Source organism: Hemiscyllium ocellatum, chromosome 7 (assembly GCF_020745735.1).
Source record: "Hemiscyllium ocellatum isolate sHemOce1 chromosome 7, sHemOce1.pat.X.cur, whole genome shotgun sequence".
In the NCBI taxonomy this organism is placed as follows: domain Eukaryota; kingdom Metazoa; phylum Chordata; class Chondrichthyes; order Orectolobiformes; family Hemiscylliidae; genus Hemiscyllium; species Hemiscyllium ocellatum.
This window is the reverse complement of record NC_083407.1, coordinates 17,552,948-17,574,004: the sequence shown is the minus strand read 5'-3', so window position 1 is coordinate 17,574,004 and position 21,057 is coordinate 17,552,948. Positions and strand designations below refer to the sequence as shown.

Sequence of the window (21,057 nt, the reverse complement as noted above, 5' to 3'; positions counted from 1 at the left end):
TGAAGAGAAGTCGTCTTAGATTTCAAATGTTAACTTTGTTTTTATTTCCAGAAGCTTTTACCATCCCTAGGAATGTCACCTTCAACCGATAAGACAGAACTATTTGATATGCTGGCTTGTGCTATCAAATGGTACACTTGATGGACAACAGTCTGCTCACTGCATTCAGTTTGGGTTCTGCATGGACTGTTCAATCCATGATGTGGAAATGTCGGTGTTAAACTGGGGGTGGACAAAGTTTAAAAAATCACACAACACCAGGTTATAGTCCAACAGGTTTATTTGAAAGTACAAGCTTTCAGATCACTGCTAGCGACCTGAAAAATGAGCAATGCTCTGAAAGCTTGTACTTTCAAATAAACTTGTTGGTCTATAACCTGGTGTTGTGTGATTTTTAACTTTGTTCAACTCCAGGACACATCATGGACTTGGTCCAAGTATGGTAAAATGAATACAATTCCAAATGTGAGGTGAATGAGACTGCCTTTGACATTGTCAAAATTTAAGCAAGTCATCAAAGAGTCAAGCAAATTTGAAATCCATGAGTATTGGGGAAAAACTCTTCACTGCTGAAAATGTGTTGCTGGTTAAAGCACAGCAGGTCAGGCAGCATCTCAGGAATAGGGAATTTGACGTTTCGAGCATAAGCCCATGAAGGGCTTATGCTCGAAACGTCGAATTCCCTATTCCTGAGATGCAGCCTGACCTGCTGTGCTTTAACCAGCAACACATTTTCAGCTGTGATCTCCAGCATCTGCAGACCTCTTTTTTTTACTCAAAAAACTCTTCACTGGTTGGAATTGTATCTAGCATGACAGAAAATGGCGAAAGTAGTCAGACCAATCATCTCTGCACTTGGATATCACTGCAGGAATTTCTCAGGGCAGTCTCTGGCTGAACTGTCTTCAAAATGTGTAAATTACATAAAACTCAAATAAAGAAAATCAGGAGGAGATTTAAGGACACAGATAGATTTGGGAATAGCAAGATACCGGGCACATGAAATTTAACACAGAATTTGTAGGGAAGGGGCAAAATGGAGGAGAAACAATATAAACCAAGCATTGCAATTTTACGAGTGACACAGGAACGCAGCAACTTTTGGGAAAACATGAGTATTTGAAGGCAATGGGACAGGTTGAGAAATCTTCTCATGAGACAAAGACTCCAGAGGGCAAGAGCAAAAATGCAAGGAGTTACATTAAGCCAAATATTTTGAAAATCTGCATTAATTTTGGACAGAGTGTTGGAAAGGATTTCAAGGTCTTGGAGAGGATACAAAGACGACTTAAGATATTTTTATTTGTTCACAGGATGCGGACATCACAGACTAGCCCAGAATTTATTGCCCATATTATGTCAACCATATTATGGATGTGTAGTACTAAACAGGCAAGGCTAGGTAAGGACGATTGATTTCCTTCCAGAAAAGATTAATGAACCAGATGTATATTCCCAGCAATCGATAATGGACACATTAGCTTCAAATTCCAGATGTTTATTGAATTCCAATTTCAACATCTACCATGGTGAGATTCGAACCAAGTCACTAGAATATTAGCCTGGGGTTTTAGATTGCTGTTCTAGCTACAGTACCATTAGACATTACCTTTCCAATACCATGGATGAACACTTCCATTACATGGAACAAGTAGGGAAAAGGATCATTCTCCTTTGAGCAAATGGAACTCAGGGTGCAAACATCAATGAAATGAACATTTCTGACCTTAGTATGGATGGATATCTATTTAGTTACAAAACTATTATTCAGAACATTCAGATGAGAATTTTGCAACATAAGGAATCAATTTTTTTTTTGTCTGTAATTCAAGTCCTGGCCTACTTTTGTTTGAATGTATCTACAGACAACATGTGTGTTTATTAAATATAACCTCCCCCCAGTGGGCTTTGTGCGTGCTCGCAGTGTTTGTATCTCAGTTTCTATTTCCTCACTGTTGGCACTACCCATTATGTTCATTATTTGGTTACTCCTGACTTTTATTCCCTTTCCATCTGTTCACTCAGGCTGAACCAAATAGTGTGCAAGCTGAATATCCTGAGCTTTCAAAATGACATACTATTTGTCACTTTTTTAGAGTTTTCCAGAGTTTGTATTGGCTATTTCTTTCCTCTGCAATGAAAATTAGCCTGAATTGGTCAAGGATTGAGGATTTTGAATGCAAATTGTGCCCAATGCAAATTGGTTTCTATGGTCTTTTACATGTTTAAAAATCACATCATACTGAAAGTTGATTTTATCCATCAACCTGTTTGTAGCCAAAATTAAATTAATTGCCATCATAGATTCCTGCTAAGTGGGTAATTTGTGAGTCTTCAAAGAGATTTTTAAAAATGAAAGTAATTTCTCTTAGGCGCAAGAGCTCATGTAGACTTTCAGATATAAGTTTACACTCCTAAGTAACTGGCTGCTTTGTATCAATTAAGCTAATCGTGATCGTTTCTTTAAAAATTCCATAGATATTGTCCATTATATAAAATCGATTTACTTCCAGGTGGTGCTGCAAGACATTCTCATTTAAAAGTGTTAGCAAAACCACAACAAGTTATCTGTCTTAAATATATCATTTAATGCTATTAAATGTTTGTTCTGGCTTGGGGAAGGTGTCATTTTTTTGATTGCAGAAATGGGTATGAGTGTAAAGTGAAACCAGAGAGTCCATTGGGAAACTGGTGTAGTTGTGAGCTTAATGTGCACTCTGACTTGTAATTGCACTCCGAGCTGAAAGGGCATCCTACGTCTCCAACCAATAACTATCTTCATGCCATTCCTCCAAGCCCTCACTGAAATCCTTATTTTCTTACCTCATGGCTCCACTTCATAACTGAACATTCCAATCCTGTAAGCTTCTCTATGTAAATGATAACTGCCCTGATTTTCTGACTTGTTTTCTCACCAGTTTTGCCCTCTTGCGCTACACTGCCAGTCATCAATCAATGCCCAGAGCAACAAACTGAGAACTCCCCTCCTGTTTACAAATCCCATCCTGCATATACAGAGCCTCTCACAACTCCCGCCTTTCAGTGAGCTAGGAATCTCATCTCCTTGGCATTTCTCATTTAATAACACAGCTTTTTGCCGTTGTAAATGTCACCACATGAGGTTGGGTAATGTAGCGATTACCTGCTGAATTAATCATATCATAGAATAGAATCCCTTCAGTGTGGAAACAGGCCATTAGACCCAACAAGTCCATATCGACCCTCTGAAGAGTAACCCACCCAGACCCATTTCCCTACCCTATTACTCTACATTTACCCTGACTAATGCACCTCACCTATACATCCCTGAACATTATAGGCAATTTAGCATAGCCAATTCACCTAACCTGACCATCTTTGGACTGTGAGAGGAAACTGGAGCACCCGGAGGAAACCCACACAGACATAGGGGAGAATGTGCAAATTCCACACAGACAGTTACCTGAGGGTGGAATGGAATCCAGGTTCCTGGCACTGTGAGGCAGTAGTGCTAGCCAGTGAGCCACTATGCTGCTCAGTACTCTGGAGAATTTGGATAGAATCTTTAACTCTGGAAGGGGTGCAATGTTAGATCCAAGTTGGGTTGAGACCCAAAAGGTGACAATAGGTCAGCAAATCAATATGACTGTGCCCGTTTCTGGGTTCCATCAGAATGGCACTAGAGGTTGGAAAGAAACCAACTATCAGTCACAAGTTAAGATGTTCAAAAAAGCAAATACTTGTGCATTTGATCTGGAATTCTGCCTTTGACACCCAGAGTGCGCACACAGTGAACTGTGTGAAACTCATCAGGGTCAAGCTGATGAAAAGACAGTGGGAAGTCCTTGCTCAGTGAAATTGACTGCTTATGAGAACAAAACTGATTAGCTGCAGCTCTGTCTAAGTGAGAGGCCACTGTTCCCTGCACGTATTTTGTTGAGCTGTCTTTTTCACTGTTGCACGGGTGATTTCTTACTTCTTGAATGTCGCTTCACCTGTCCTGGATTTCGCCTGAACTTGATCTGCATTGCTGTGCTGCCCATTCACATTGCAAGGTCAAGCTGGAGTGTCAGAGGCTGAGGGGTGACCTTGTAGAGGTTTACAAAATTATGAGGGGCATGGATAGAGTAAATAGGCAAAGTCTTTTCCCTGGGGTCGGGGAGTCCAGAACTAGAGGACATCGGTTTAGGGTGAGAGGGGAAAGACATAAAAGAGACCTAAGGGGCAACTTTCTCACACAGAGGTTGGTACGGGTATGGAATGAGCTGCCAGAGGAAGTGGTGGAGGCTGGTACAATGGCAACATTTAAGAGGCATTTGGATGTGTATATGAATAGGAAGAGTTTGGACGGATATGGGCCGGGTGCTGGCAGGTGGGATTAGATTGGGTTAGGATATCTGGTCGGCATGGATGGGTTGGACCAAAGGTCTGTTTCCATGCTGTACACATCTATGACTCCACATTCCTCAGGCACTCCACTTTATATGTCTGAGGAATAAGAGGAGCTGCAGAAGCAGCTGACCTGCCCTGAGCTATATGCCCCTCTGTGAGACAAAATATGTGGACAATGGTCCAGTTTGATGAATTAAGTTCACTAACTGCCCCCTTCTAGAGGTAGAGGATCAGTTCTGACAGAAAAATCTCCAGTGTCTCAGGAGGCTAAACCTGCACAGCAGTTCTTCAGGTCATGTAAATATCCGTAGCCTCAAGGGCTTGTGCATTGTCAAGGTGGCTAACATTGGAGAGTCACCGTCGTGTTCTGCCCTCCCTGGAATTGTGCATCCCCTGTAAGGAAAATTATCAGAAGGTTGAGTGAGTGGAAGGATTATGCGGAGAGCAGAGAAGAAGACGTAGGGGTGATGGAGCCTTGGACGTAAGATGGAATGAAGATGAGGAGGACTGCAAGTGTTGGGTGTCCAAGCGGAGATGGAAAATGGAGCTACAAGTGGTGGTGGTCTTAGATGCTGGAGAAAGCTGGGGAAGGTCAATGTCAAAGTCAGGGACTTGACATGCTAATGGTTTGCCACCAATTTTGCCTCCCCTCTTGAGATTAGTGCCATTGGAAATTGATTGATTGTATCAAGACTCACTTCTCTGGTCCACTTGCACCCTGGTAGCCTACCCACTTGGCACCCTAACAGAGGAACCTGACCAGCACCTGGTCTAAGGGGAAATGAAAGATTAAAGTCATCTTTTCAACGTTGACAAATATTGTCAAAGTGACCATCGCTGATTCAAGACCTTTCCATTTTTCAAAATAGGAGCTAGCCATTTTGTAACGGGGAGTAGGGGAAGGTGTTTGTCTTCCCTTCGCAATTTATCAGGAATCCCGATGATGCATCCTGCCCGAAAAGTCGACTCTCCTGCTCCTCACATGCTGCCTAACCTGTTGTTTTTTTCCAGCTCTGCACTCTATTGACTCTGACTCTCCAGCATCTGTCGTCCTCACTATCTCCCTTAGCAATTTTCTGCTATGAGAGCACTATTAAAATGGAAGTATGGCTCTGCATTTTTGAAGAAGCCCTGATTGGAACCTTCTTTCAGAAATGCAGTGCTCCCTCATTTCTCAAAAATATAAGGATGGAAAAGCAATCTTTGTGAGGTTGCCACTTCGGAAGATCCATCCTATTAGCTGAGCAATCATGGTGGAATTGGTAATAAAACTGCAATTCTGCCAAATAACACAATCTTCTTTCTCATCCAGTCTTGCCAACCCATTTGTGGGAAACCAATTAACCACTGTCTAATCACATCAAATATTTTCTTCCTCCTCAAGAACAAATTGTTGTCTTGTCATTGATTTAGACTGTTCCACCAGGGAGTCCAACAAGGAGAAATGATGTCCTTTGTTCAGTATTTTTCTACACTTAACAGTGTGTAGTTTGCTGCAGAGTTGTGGAGTCTGTTCTGTAGAATTGCCCTCAAGTTGCTGACTTAGAATGAACTTCAAGCCATAGAGTCATACAGCACAGAACATTGGCTGCAATATTTAAAAAATAAATGAAGTCTAGAATACAGACCTTGACAATTGTTGGTGAAAGAGAGGACTGCAGATGCTGGAGATTAGAGTCAAGATTAGAGTGGTGCTGGAAAAGCACAGCAGGTCAGGCAGCATCCGAGGAGCAGGAAAATCGACGTTTTGGGCAAAAGCCCTTCGTCAGGAAATGGCAATTGTCAACAATGAAAGGATGAGTTGAACATTTTTAATTTCCTCTTAGACCAGACAAAAGTCAGGTTCCTTTGTTTGAATGATTATGGGTTTTTCTGCCTCTGTCTCTTCCAGGCAGTACATCCCAGATAGCCACCATCCTCTGCTGACAATTCATCATGGTTAGTTTTTAGCCTGTGTGTTTTCCTGCTAAAGCTTTTATTGATCCTTTGTTTGGATTGGAGCATCACTAGCAAAACGTTGATTGCCCATCCCTAAATGCCCCTTGCAAAGGTATTGATCATCCACCTTCTTGAAGTACAGCAACCCATATGATGTACCAACACCCACTGTTTGGTTGGGTGCAAGTTCTAAGTTCCCAGCAACCAAGAAGGAACAGTGATATTGTTCAAAACCAGGATGTTGTGTTGGGAGGAGATCCAGCAAGTGCTGGAGTTCCCATGCATCTGCTGCCCTTGTCCTTCTATGTAGTAGAACCTGTGGGTTTGGAAGGAGCTATTGAAGGATTTTTACATTTGAGTGCTCACAAATTCTTAAAAACAATTCTATTTAGAGAGTGTACACTACAAGTAATGGCATAGTCACACAGGTATACAGTACCATCTATGGTGCAATAGCTCCATGTAAAATGGTGGTTGTGTGTGCACTAATATCTCAGGCAGCCGCTCCCTTAATCCTAAAATATAAAGACCTGGGTAAAGTTCCTGTTTTTTAAAGGAATCTTGAAATGTTTTTTCATGCGGTGCATTTAATTTGTCAAACTACACCACAATTTCCATCACAGTGCACATATAATTTCAAGATTTAATTGAATGCCTGATCGGAAATGTCCAAAGGGGCTACCTCTACATTTCACTGCCTTACAGGTCACATGACTGCTGGGTAAGCTTATGATTTACCATTCAACCCCTTGATCATTTTTTTTGCGAAAGGAACAAATTGACTGGAAAATCTGGACACATTTCGTGTTTTAAATTGATGTTGATTTAATTCACGGGAGAAAATGCAATGCCACCTAGTTCCATAGAGGTGCTCTAAGCTGAGTCATCGTATCCATAACTGTATGTGAAAAGAAAACTGGAAGGCAATTAAGTGGCAGACTTTTATGGTTGAATTCAGTTCTCGCTATTGGAGACCAGCTTTAGCAGAAGAGCTTACAGGGCAATGAACATGACATATATGGGACATTGAAACCCTAAGGTCACTGTCAAATGGCCTTATTACAGGATATGCAAAATGACAAGTTTATGCAGCTGCTTACTCAAAATAAAATGGTAAGGACCTCAGACAGATTGATCAAGACAGCACAGCTGATAGAAACTGGAACTTGCTATTGTTCCACTTGTTTTCTTCATGGGTAAAATAAGGTCAGAAAGATCCATTTTTTGTGATTCTTTTGAGTACTGAAACTGCCAATATCATTAGCATGCACAAGGGATCTAATGCCTGTTTAAAGACCCCTCTGGGATTAGGCAGAGCCCAGCTGTCTGGGGCCAAACTAGCTATCATGCCAGAGTCGATTGGAGATCATTCAACAATGTTTATTTTTCCTAAAGGCCGGTTGATGTTGCTACTGTCCCATGTTCAATCCTCCTTTGTCTTCTCCATTTCTTGACATGCTTGGGGTTCTCTGGAGACCCCATGGCTCCTCTTGGCATGTTGTGACGTTACGAAGAGGGATGGAGTGAACTTGGCACTTAAACACCTGGCACAGGTTCCGCATATATAAGAGACTTGGGCAGACTTGAACCAGTTCCAGGTCAAAGTTGATTGTTTTATTTCATAAAGATTTACCCAAACTGTCTGACATTCATGCATTTCTCATCTGCTCGGAAGATACTAGAAGGATAGATTCGAGATGAGCTCGGTGATGAGCACTCACAGCACCAGGAACCTGGGTTTGATTCCAGCATTGGGTGTTTGTCCATGTGTGTTTCTGCCAGGTGCTTTGGTATCCGCTCTCAGTCCAACTGGAGCTTAGGTAAATTGCCATGTAGTGTCTAGAAATGTTTAGTCTGGGTGGATTAGCCATGGGAGATCAGGGTTGTTGAGATAGGGTGGGGGCCAGGATCTGGGAGGGATGCACCCTGGGGATTGGTGCAGACTCAATGGGCCAAATAGCCTCTTCTGTACTGTAGGGATTCTATGAAGATGCTCCATACCCATTGAAGTGAGTTCTCGCTGTCTTTTGCTTCTTAGATGTTTGAAAACACACTTTAAAATTGGAAAGTTGAGAGCCCTTTTTTCATAAGTTAGAATTAAACAAAATGACTTTGGAGCGCAGCTACATAGTTCCTTGAAAGTAGAGTCACAGGTAGACAATACAGTGAAGAAGGTGTTTGGTATCCTTTATTGGTCAGTGCAATGAGTAGAGTAGTTGGGAGGTCATATTGCTGCTGTACAGGACATTGGTTGGGTAAAAAGTGAGGTCTGCAGATGCTGGCGATCAGAGCTGAAAATGTGTTGCTGGTTAAAGCACAGCAAGTTAGGCAGCATCCAGGGAACAGGAAATTCGACGTTTCGGGCCAGAGCCTTTCCTGATGAAGGACTCTGGCCCGAAACATCGAATTTCCTGTTCCTTGGATGCTGCCTCACATGCTGTGCTTTAACCAGGACAGTGGTTGGGCCATGTTTGGAATATTCTGCTCAGTTGTGATCTCCCTACTGTAGGAAGGATGTTGCGAAACTTGAAAGGGTTCAGAAAAGATTTGGAGGGTTCGAGCTTTAGGGAGAGGTTGAATAGACTGGGGCTGTTTTCTATGGAGCATCAGAAGCTGAGGGGTGACCTGAGAGAGATTTATAAAATCATGAGGGGCATGGATAGGCTGAATAGAGAAGATCCTTTCCCCAGGGTAGGGGAGGCCTAAACATGAGGTGAAAGGGGAAAGATTTAAAAGGGACCTAAGCAGTAACTTTTTCATGCAGAGGGTGGTGTGTATAGGGAATGAGCTGCCAGAGAAAATGGGATAGGTGGAGACAATTACAACATTTAAAGGGCTTTTAGATGGGTAATGAATAGAAAGTGTTTGGAGGGATATGGGCCAAACGCTGATGAATGGGACTAAATTAATCTGTGATATCTGGTCAACACGGACAAGTTGGACTGAAGGGTCTATTTCCATGCTGTACATCTCGAAGATGACATTGCCGGTGCCAAGAGACTTCATAAGCCGGTGATCTGTTACACAAAAACGGAGCTTCCAGTGCAGCAGTGAATTTGGCCGCATTGGAACATCTTACACATGAACTTTGTACCTGGATAATTAGTTGCTAGGTCTTTCAAATTGTATTACACACTGCCTGAATTGATTGTGTTATATAAAGCAGAAAGAAATACCTGATATGACTGGACAGCGGTGAATTCATTCTACACATCAGGTTTGGCTGCAATCAATAAAGAGGTGAGAAATACCCTTGGACAGAATTTTGCACGTTTTCAAGATGATCGCTAAAGTAGTTTTTAACCTTTGCATGTGGGTGACTTCTAAATACTGAGTATAAGGGCTTTATTTATTTAACAGAAAGCTTTCTGTAGGAATGGAAGGAAATGGAAAGTCTTCCTGATGTGTTGGTGGGGGGGGGGGGGTGTTGGGGGGCACATGGGAGGGTTTAATAGCAGTGCTTCCTATGGGGAAGTTTAGATACATTCAGAGAACCCCTACAGTGTGGTAACAGGCCACAAGTCCATACCAACCCTCCGAAGAGTAACCCACCCAGACCCATTCCCCTACCCTATACATTTACCCCTGACTAATGCATCTAACCTACACATCCCTGAACACAATGGGCAATTTCCCATGGCCAGTTCACCAAACCTGTACATCTTTGGACTATGTGAGGAAACTCATGCAAGCCACGGGGAGAATGTGCAAACTCCACACAGTCAGTTACCCGAGGCTGGAATCAAACCTGGGTCCTTGGCGCTGTGAGGCAGCAGTGCTGACTACTGAGCCACCATGCCACCAGTGCCAACATGGCCAGTTATGGGGCCTTCCTGAGGATCAGTTGCCCTGGTTGTGAAAGTCACATCCTGTAGCGCCCTGTAGGCAAAACATTCCTATCAGCACCAGACTAAATGATGGCTGCTGCAGATAGTGCACTCATTCGGGGCCAGGATTGCAGAGGGAGTGCAGCCATTAATAATGAAAGGAAGGTCGTGAGGAATTAGGTTGGCAGCAGAGACAAGGTGCTGGCTCCCATTGGCGTTATCAATGTCCTGATGCTAGATCCTTCAATCATTCCCTGAGTGTCTTTGAATAAGTCACCATTTTTCTTTTTTCCCCTATCCCCATTGCCCACATGCCCACAAGAAACCCCCATTAAGATGAACAACAGTATTTGTGGGATGAGACATTGAAGTAACATGCATTGCCATGTCAGTGGTGCAGGAAGCCGGTGTGTAAATCTTCCCACCCCAGAATTAACTGTGGCTGAGGGAGAAGGTGATGGGGTTCCTTTTTGTCACCTTCATGCTTGATAAAATACCCAACCCAAACGGTTAAACCCAGTTCAGGAGTTGATGTTTGTTCCTTACCCACACGGTGGAATTAATCACCAGCAAAGAATTGGACAAAATGGCTGGTTGCTGCATTATATATTCCAATTAGCTCATACAAGCTGCTGCTTTTCTATTATGTTCTATAATATTGAATGCTTAGATTGTGCACGTGCCCAGAGCTATTTCTGCCACAGATGACATTCTGGTGATGAACCGTCAATTGTCAGTTAGTTCGGTTCTGCATCAGATTTGATTTAGAAGTCACAAATCCCCAATAAAGAAATTAGAGCCTTGTTCCTTTGGAATCTGCTGTGAGTGATAATGCCAGCAAAGTAAATAAGGTGGCACATAGAAAATAAAACATCACCATGACCTTCAAAGAATGTGGTGGAGAAATAATGGATGCCTTGCTGTAATTTGAGAGCTGTGATTCATCTCTTGGTAAAGATAAAGGTTCCATCCTGCAGGTCAGGACAGTGCTTCAACTGGAGAGATTGCTTCCTTATATCTAAATCTGCTTGGTATTAAAATACCGAAGATATAAAGGTATCCTTTCCTGACCTTTTGTGTAATAACGTCCGTGCCAAACTCAATATGAAAATGTGGGCTGCCTACAATGTATCAACATAATTGTGCCAGAGAGTAGTGAGACCCAACCTGTTGTATTTTCTTGCAATACTTGAGGCTAATGCATTATTGTCCTGTGCAATTCTTATTTTGGATTAGTGGTGCTGGAAGAGCACAGCAGTTCAGGCAGCACTGCTCCTTGGATGCTGCCTGAACTGCTGTGCTCTTCCAGCACCACTAATCCAAAATCTGGTTTCCAGCATCTGCAGTCATTGTTTTTACCTGTGTAATTCTTAGGCTGTCCTGGTTGAACTTTCTGACCTCTGAAGTTTGTAAAGGTCTGTGGTTGACAAAATCGATTAAGGCCATCAAAATCACTTTTTCTCTCTCAACAATGGAATGTATGCCAAATCAATGAAAAGACACAATTTAACTTTGCATTTGGCTAGCACCACATTCAGCTGTATGACCACAAAAATGATGTTTGGTTGCTGACTGTTCCTCACGTTCTGGGGCTTTTATACCACCTGTTTTGTAAATGATGTCCTGAGGGATGTGCAGGCTAGGTGGGTTAGCCATGGGAAATGCAGGGTTCGAGGGATAGGGTAGTGGGTGGGTGTGAGCGGGATACTCTTCAGAGGGTCGATGTGGAGTCGATGGGCCAAATGGCCTGCTTCCACAATATAGGGATTTTGTAATTCTGTGATATGCAGCTCACTGCCTCAGTAATACATGTATTTTAACGTGGTCAGAGTAACTCCTGGCAACACTGCAGATCTGCAGGTTGAGGAGATTTCTTCTGTTTCATGGTGAACCTGAAATACCACAACATTTTTTTTTCTCCACAATAGTGGGAAGCTACTAACTGTTTAAAATGTTCCTCTACACATGAGCTGACTTCTGCACCCATGGGTATTTTAAATAAAAATGTCAGTCATTAGCAGGAAACCATCTGCTTGGTCTCAATGCATTTCCCATATTTGGGTAGCAGGCTCATAAGGGCACACTCCAATTGCAGTAGCAATCAGCTAAGGAAAACAAACTCGAGCAACTGTGTCTCGTAATGAATCTGGAGAAATCCCAACTGTGTTAGAACTTCTTTTTAAAAGGTCACATCAATCCGTCTGTCGTACATTTTCCAAAGGATTAGTCGCAGGACGTTAAGCTGCAGATGCACAGTTTCCACCCAGGCAGCAAATCCTCCTGGACCTGGGCTTGTGTGATTAGCTGAAATTTTATAGACAAGCTCACTCCAGATGCCTTTGCCACCTCATTCATCACCACCTTGGTAAATGGTCCCTTGCTTTCTCCACCAACAGGTGAGGATTTCATTTAATTTGGAGCTGATTTGCTGTTGCAGAACAATCAATGTGGCTTGAGAAATGACAAACTCCGTCATCTGCCACGTTGGTGCCCATCCTCAGAGATCCTGGTGTTGGAGCAATGTGTCATTCTTCTGTACAATCTGACAGTATGCACTGTCAAAAAGCTGAGACCTCTGTCCAATCTACATGAGAGATTGGTCAAGCTATTGCAATGGGAAGAAAAACAAATACAATTCTGAGATTTACAAACCGGTAGGGTAGTACAAATTCCATAACACTGCTTGGTAAGGGAATGGCACAGAGAAATGAAAGGGAATTTGAGCTGGTATCCTGTTATAAGGACAAATGGCAAGTATTGCCTTACTGGTTATTCAACATAATGTACAACTACATGCACATAAATTGATTCCTTAACCAGGCATTTTTGATTACAATAATTTAGTTGTAGGAAACTGATAGTCAGGATAGAAGGTTTGTATACTGAATTACTGCTCGCTCTGATCCACCCTTTTAAACACATTCTGCAAGAATTTGTACTCTGCAGGAACTTTCATGAATTCAAATATAAATTCTCAGATTTAGAAAATCACTTAGTCCAGCTAAAATTAGCATGCACTGAAAACATTGGTCTAATGTTCAGATCTGTATATTCTTCCAGATATCAGTTTTGTTCTTCTTTATCCCCGACTAATGCACCTAATCCTATGGGCAATTTAGCCGAGCCAATTCACCTAATCTGCACCTCTTTGGACTGTGGGAGGAAACCCGTGCGGGGAGTAAGTCACTCAAGGTAGGAATTGAACCCAGGTCCCTGGCACTGTGAGGCAGCGATAACAGCTGAGACATATTAGAGACATATTACACACTCTATGTATGAAGAGCACAAAGGTTAAGATTGAAACTGAATGAGTTGCTACTATAACTACCAAATATAAATTAGCATTTGCGGGAGTGGTACCATTTACATGATGTGACAGTCATTCGTATTAAAATGCACTTACAGACCATTCGTTCCAAGAGACACTGCTGTTAGATGAATCCTCACCACTGCAGCATGAGTTTGCGACTAGATGAACTGCAGGGATCTACAGGGTCTGTTTGGTTTAAAGTGGTCAAAGATGGTTGTGTATCCAGAAGAGACTATTGTCTTAAACATGATTTAGTTATTGCACAATAATAACTGTGTACAAGTTGTGCTGAAATGATTGTTACAGAGACTATGTCTATGAGGAAGGCCGAGGTGGCAGATCTTACTCCATTTGAGATACTGAGCTTTTTAGCAACCAACCCTGCATGACACCACCATTTGGCATGGTGGCTCAGTGGTTAGCGCTGCCTCACAGTGCCAGGGACCTGGGTTCAATTCCCACCTTGGGTGACTGACTGTCTGTGGAGTTTGCACATTCTCCCAACACGGGTTTTCTCCCACAGTCCAAAGATGTGCAGGTTAGGTGAATTGGCTAGGCTAAATTACCCATAGGATTAGGTGCATTAGTTGGGGGTAAATATGTGATAGGGAAATGGTTCTGGGTGGATTACTGTTCAGGGGATCAGTGTGGACTTGTTGGGCTGAAGGGCCTGTTTCAACACTGTAACAAATCTAATCATCATAGTAAGCAGTGCTTAAGAAATTCTTCAGTGCTATCCTCTTCAGATCCCTACAGTCCTGTGGAACAGAGACCAGTTTTAATGCTGCACATGAGCTTCCTTCAAGTCTCCCTTTTATCTAACCCTGTATACTTCTCCTATTTACCTAGTTTCCCTTTAATTCCATCAATAGTATTGTTTCAACTATTCCTTAGGGAAGCCATTGTATAAGCCACTTATAGAACATAGAACATAGAAAAATACAGCGCAGTACAGGCCCTTCGGCCCTCGATGTTGTGCCGATCCAAGCCCACCTAACCTACACTAGCCCACTTTCCTCCATATACCTATCCAATGCCCATTTAAATGCCCATAAAGAGGGAGAGTCCACCACTGTTACTGGCAGGGCATTCCATGAACTCTCAACTCGCTGAGTAAAGAATCTACCCCCAACATCTGTCCTATACCTTCCACCCCTTAATTTAAAGCTATGCCTCCTCGTAATACCTGACTCCATACGTGGAAAAAGGTTCTCATGGTCAACCCTATCTAAACCCCTAATCATCTTGTAATCAGACTTAGTGTCTGAACGGGGCAACTGACATTGCAAGATAAGGTATGTCCATTACAATATGAAGGACTATACCTGGGAGGTGGTAACCAAAGTTTTGCAATGCATCTGAACGAATTCTGGTTCAATTTGTTATCAATACTGTGTTAGAATATGTTCTGATGTATACAAACCTGGTATTAAGTTGAGCTTGGTGACTCAAGACAATCATACATCACAGATATAATGTAACCTACTTATAAAGTAATATGTAATAAACTCATTTACTGTTCATCAAAATGGACTATAATCTGCCTCCAAAGTCATGTGAAAATCCTTTCCTGAATTCAAAGTGACCATAAGATGAAGGAGTAGAATTAGGCCATTTGGCCCATAAGGTTTGTTCTGTCATTTGACCATAGCTGATATATTTTTGAACCTCATTAACCTGCCTTATCCCCATATCCTTGTTCCCCTTACTAATCAAGGTCACCTTTTGATGTAAATTCTGTGCCCTATGATCCTACTCCACTAGCTACTTGACGAAGGAGCAGCACTCCGAAAGCTTGTACTCCCAAATAAACCAGTTGGGCTATCACCTGATGTCGTGTGATTTTTAACTTGGCCGCCCCAGTCTAACGTCTGCACCTCCACATCAATGCAACAGGAACCATAGCAGCTATACACATATCTGTAAGAGCTCAAGTTAACCAGAAACAATGACAATTATTGAAAAAGGAACACTAAGCAGAGTCTCACCAAAGGTATGAGGAAATTTTAAATGGTAATCATGGAATACAATGGTCAATACATGAATTAAGCCCCAAAGTGGAAGGGTGAAAACATTTGTATGTAAAAGGAAACATCTAAACTGAGAAACTAAAAAAAGGATTAACCTGCTCTATTGAGCAAACAAGCATTGGCATAATTGTTTAAAAACTTGGACAAAGTTGCAACTGTTAAAAAGAAAATAAGGGAAAACAGTAATGTAAATTGAGTATGACAAAATTGGAGACAGAAAAGATAAATAAAACATATTTGAAAGGGAAAAAATATTTTTGATTTTACTGAAAATATTGCTTTAAAGTTACAAGATCAGCACAACAATTTTTTTCAGAGTAAATGTATGGAAATGTTCTGAAGAGTAGCAGAAAGGGTGCAAATATCCTATGATGCTAAAAGGATGTGAAAACTACATATCAAAATGGTGCAAAGAAACAGCCTTTTCTCCCTTTTTAGTGGAACGTTTAAAAACAGATTTAATATCAATTCATCTTCATTAAACAGTGAATAAATTATTACAATTTTTGGAAGACTTATTGAAGATGTTTTGATATTAAATTGTTCAATCACTTCAATTGTTTTCAAACGGCTGAACAGTAAAACTGGTCACACATGGAAAAAAATATATAATTTTATAACTTGCTGAGAGGACTAATTCATGAGGGGCATGGATAGGGTAAATAGGCATAGTCTTTTCCCTAGGGTCAGGGAGTCCGAACTAGAGGGCATAGGTTTATGGTGAGAGAGGAAAGATATAAAAGAGACCTACGGGGCAACTTTTTCACACAGAGGATGGTACGTGTATGGAATGAGCTGCCAGAGGAAGTGGTGGAGGCTGGTACAATTGCAACATTTAAGAGGCATTTGGATGGGTATATGAATAGGAAGGGTTTGGAGGGATATGGGCCGGGTGTGGCAGGTGGGATAGATTGGGTTGGGATATCTGGTCGGCATGGATGGGTTGGACAGAAGGGTCTATTTCCGTGCTGTACATCTCTATGACTCTATTTGACAACTCTTTCTGTTTCCACGATCAACAACTCTTTTGTCTTTTGCACTAGGCGTCTGCGACTTGCCCTCTTGCTCCTCATCTGCAGTGTATGTCAAAAGTATATTGAAACAAAACCTGTTTTCCAACCCCTTTTCAGTAGTGGAGTCATACCAGACTTGAAACATTAACGCTCTTTCCTCTTTCCTATTGACAGACCTATTGAGTTTCTCCAGCATTCTTTGTTTTTATTTATGATCAGGAAGAGGCCTGGGTTAATTTGAACTCTTGATTGGTTGATCTCTGCTGGTTGATTAATTGTTGAGGAGAAAGTGAGGTCTGCAGATGCTGGAGATCAGAGCTGAATATGTGTTGCTGGAAAAGCGCAGCAGGTCAGGCAGCATCAAGGAGCAGGAGATTTGACGTTTCGAGCATAAGCCCTTCTTCAGGAAGGGCTTATGCCCAAAACGTCGAATCTCCTGCTCCTTGATTAATTGTTGAGTTTGGTAATTGGCTGCATGAGAATTAACAAAGAGAAAATTCTACTCTGATCATCATGCAGCATCTCACATCTGTGGATATTGAAGGATCTGCCTTGATTGTGGTGTCTCTCAAAGTCAAATAACATTTTATCTCAGCATTTGCCTATCAGGGGTGACTTTTTTAAAACTGGAAGATGTTGGTCACTTATTGAATGGTAACCCAATGAGAGAATCAGTAACTCCTGGAAAAGGTACAGAGTATTTAAAAACAAAATGTTTGGAGCTGGTGACCAGAGTTGGGAGGTGATGGTTGGGACTAACAGGGAAAGATGAAAAACTGTCACATCAGGATGTATTATTTTGTATTTACAGACTGTGTGTGTAGAATTCATCAACTTTGAGCTTCACCGTGAACATAAAAGCCATGTGGATCCACCATCAGATTATTGATACACATTTCGAAACAAAAAACTGCAAATACTCTGCAGGTTCTGGAATCATCTTTGGCGTGAGAAATGAGTTTAATGCTTCAGATCTGTGACTTTACAGAAGTCATGGTTCAGTGATGTGGGATTTGTTTCTGGAATTGTTGGCAAGGATATGCTGGATTATTGTAAAGTTCAGAAGTGGCGATAAAATATCCAACTGTGACATGGCAAGTTGCAATCTCATCTATGTTATTCAGTGATGTTATTGGCCCATCACTAGGTCAATGCAGTGATTTTCAGGAGCATCTTGTGACCTGGTGAGGGGATTCACAGTCACCAGAAAATATGGGCAGTATTGGTCATCTCAAATACAGATCAAATATGGGGATGAAGTGTTAAAGCAGAATGAATTGGCAACATAACTTTGCCACAGATCCATTGATTTTGCTCATGTTTCTGAAAGAAAAGCCCTGTTGCTGACAATCGAGATGAGAAGATACTTGATGGAAGAAATGTAGCCACAAGAAGTTTCTTCTTCATCAGAATACTAGTTGTGAGTGCACCCAATGGGCGAGTTATATTTTGCAGTTGAATAGGAGAACACAAGTGAGATGGTTGGAAACCTGTCCTCGAATAGAGCCTCCAAATCTGGTACTTACCCCATATTGGGTTTTGACTTAGCTAGCAGTTGTCAGAGTATAGTTGGGCAGGTTGGAAACCAGTGGAGAGTAACCACCAGCTATCTCAGGCGAACTTCAGACATAAGAAGTGGACCAATTAGCATGGAGAGGGACAAACAGTCTGCAAATCAAAGATAGAGGACATAGATTTTGTGGTATATCAATTGTGCCTCAATGGTGATCGTCTCCCTCTATCTCAGAAGGGTCAGAGTTCAATTCCTAGTGTTGTGTTTTGAGCACGAAATGTATGCTCATAGTGTGATGAAATATTGGGAAATGCACTGCCAGCGAGATCAGGTTTTACAGGCTGCGCTTAATGGAGGATCTCTTAGGAAAATGTAGAGGATCACATGGTTCAGTTTGAGGAGAGGCAGGGAAGCTCAGCCCCCTTTCTGAGCCAGTATTTATCCCTAAACCAAGGTTAAACAAACAGATCAATTGATCATTATCACATTGATTTATGGAAACTGTTGCTGCATACTAATTAACTGCTAGATTTACTGTGTTCCAACATGCTTCCAAAAAAAAACTACTGATTTGCTGTGAAGCTCAAAGGGATATCCTGACACAGAGGGAGGTATTGAATACATCAAGGTGAAAGTGAGGACTGCAGATGCTGGAGATTAGAGTCAAGTTTAGAGAGGTGCTGGAAAAGCGCAGCAGGTCAGGCAGTATCCGAGGAGCGGGAAAATCGATGTTTCGGGCAGGAGCCCTTCATCATCCTTTCCTGATGAAGGGCTCCTGCCCAAAATGTCAATTTTCCTGCTCTTCGGATGCTGCCTGACCTGCTGTGCTTTTCCAGCACCACTCTAATTTTGAACACGTAAAGGAGAGCTTCAGTCAGCTCAATTGGCTGAACGGCTAGTTTGTGATGCAGCGTGCTGCCAATGGTGTGGGTTCAATTTATTTTATTCACAATTGGGATTGGATGTTGCTGGCTGGGCCAGCTTTATTGCCCCTCCCTGTTGCTCTTGACAAGCTGACAGTGAGCTACCTGCTTAAACCGTTCTGGAACCTATATCATTAAATTGCTATGAAGGTTCTGCCTCCTTAACCTTAGCCCTTACCTGATATGTGGTGGCCCTCATGTTGGCCTCACCATGTGTCGTCTCTGTCTAATGAAGGTGCAGTCCTCTGAGACTATGGTCATTGAACATTTTATATGAAATAATCTCTTTTTTTCATTTGATTGAAGACCATAGTTCAGACCATTTATGTTTCATACTTGTTCATATTTATTCATTGCAAGCAAGGCCAGTATTTGTTGTTCATTTGTATCTGCACTTGGGAAGGTGGTCTTTAATCATTGAAGTCCAAAAGGATAATTACATCCAGAGCGTGAGGAAGGAAGTTCCAGGATTTTGATCTAGTAACAGTGAAGGAACGTAGAAACAAGGAACAACAGGAGGCCACTCAGCTCTTCAATACTGCTCCACCTTTCAATAACAACTAACTTTAACCTCAACTGTCCATTCATGCACACCCCGATTGTCTTTCAGCCCCTTGGTAATCGAGAATCTATCTATCTCTGCCTTAAAAAAGTGTTCAGAGATGCTGCATTCACAGCCTTTTGAGAGAGGGAATTCAAAGGCTCTCAACTCTCACAAAACTTTTTCGCAAAAACAGTGTAGCACTCTGCTGTTTACAGTTGTGTGTCTTAGATTTAGATTTTATTGTCAGGCTTATTCGAGTCCAGTACAAAGTTTCCATTCTCCAGCCCCATGTATCTGGTTTTAAGGCAACTTGCAGTTCATAGTATTCCTGCGTATCAGCTGTATATTGTCCTTCCACATGTGAGAGGTCCCTGGTTGCTGTTGAAGGAATATTGATTACAGCTTATAGGTGGTACACACTACTGTCATTGTGTACTGGTGGACGATGTAGTGCCAATCAAGTAATCTGCCTTATTCCGTATGGTATTAGTCTTCTTGGGTGATGTTAGACTTGCATTATCCCAGGAAGTGGAAGAGAATTATGTCATACTCCTGAATGGATTTGACAGCCTATACACTAAGGGCAAATATAGTGTGGCCAATCCACTTAACCTGCACATCTTTGGATTGTGGGAGGAAATTGGAGCACCCAGAGGAAACTCAGTAGTCTTGGGGGGATTGAGCAAACGACACACAGTCACCTGAATTGAAGCTGGGGCCCTAGTGAGGCAGCAGTTCTAACCTCTGAAGTCACCCTGCCTCTCTTATATGCACTGTATTTATATGGTTGATTTAGTTCAGTTTCTGGTCAATGGTCACTCCAGAATTGTGTTCTGAGCAATTATGGATGGACAATAAATGGCTAGTCGTGCCCCAGGTTCTATGAATTAATAAAGATAAACTATCTTTGCTTCCTAGCTGCAGAGCTAACAATTGAATATTTCCAATATTTAATGTTCTACTTGTGAAAGCGCACTTTAATAAGGCCATAAAAGAATTTGAAAGGCGTTTTTAGATCACGAATACAACCTGCATTGAGCATAACATCTAACTCAGACACCCATGTCAAAGAGGTTTTATTTTAATTCATTCCTGGGATATGTGTGGTTTGCTGACTGGGTCAGCATTTATCATTTAGGTCACTCCATCCCTAATTGTCCAGAGGGCAGTTAAAAGTCACTACTTTACTGTGAGTCACATGTAGTTTTGAACATGTAAGGATGGCAAATTTCCTTCCTTAAAGGACATTAATAAACTAAACAGGTTTCTATAACAATCAGTGGTGATTAGATAGTCAAAATTAGGCTCGTTTTTAAATTTAAATTCCAGATTATTTCTAGAATTCAAATTTTTGCTATGGAGGGATTGAACCCCAAGTGTCCAAGACCTTACCCCTGGGTTCTAGATTACATTACCATTATGCTAATAATGAGGTTATTTCTGGACTCTTGAGACAAGTCATTAATCCTATCCCAGAAACAATAACTGAATCCATTAACACTGACATGCAACAATTACTCATAATTAGCGAGTTGTGAATTCTGCATTAAAATATAGAGGATCATTGATTTTGAGGAAATTCAGGGAA

At 41.7% G+C, this 21,057-nt stretch overlaps 1 protein-coding gene across 1 annotated transcript in view; it reads left to right on the top strand.

Annotated features, from left to right (window-relative positions):
• The window catches only part of LOC132817324 (contactin-associated protein-like 5), a 1,293,865-nt gene that overhangs the window by 124,754 nt on the left and 1,148,054 nt on the right, over positions 1–21,057 (top strand). The gene's annotated exons all lie outside the window — the stretch shown is intronic.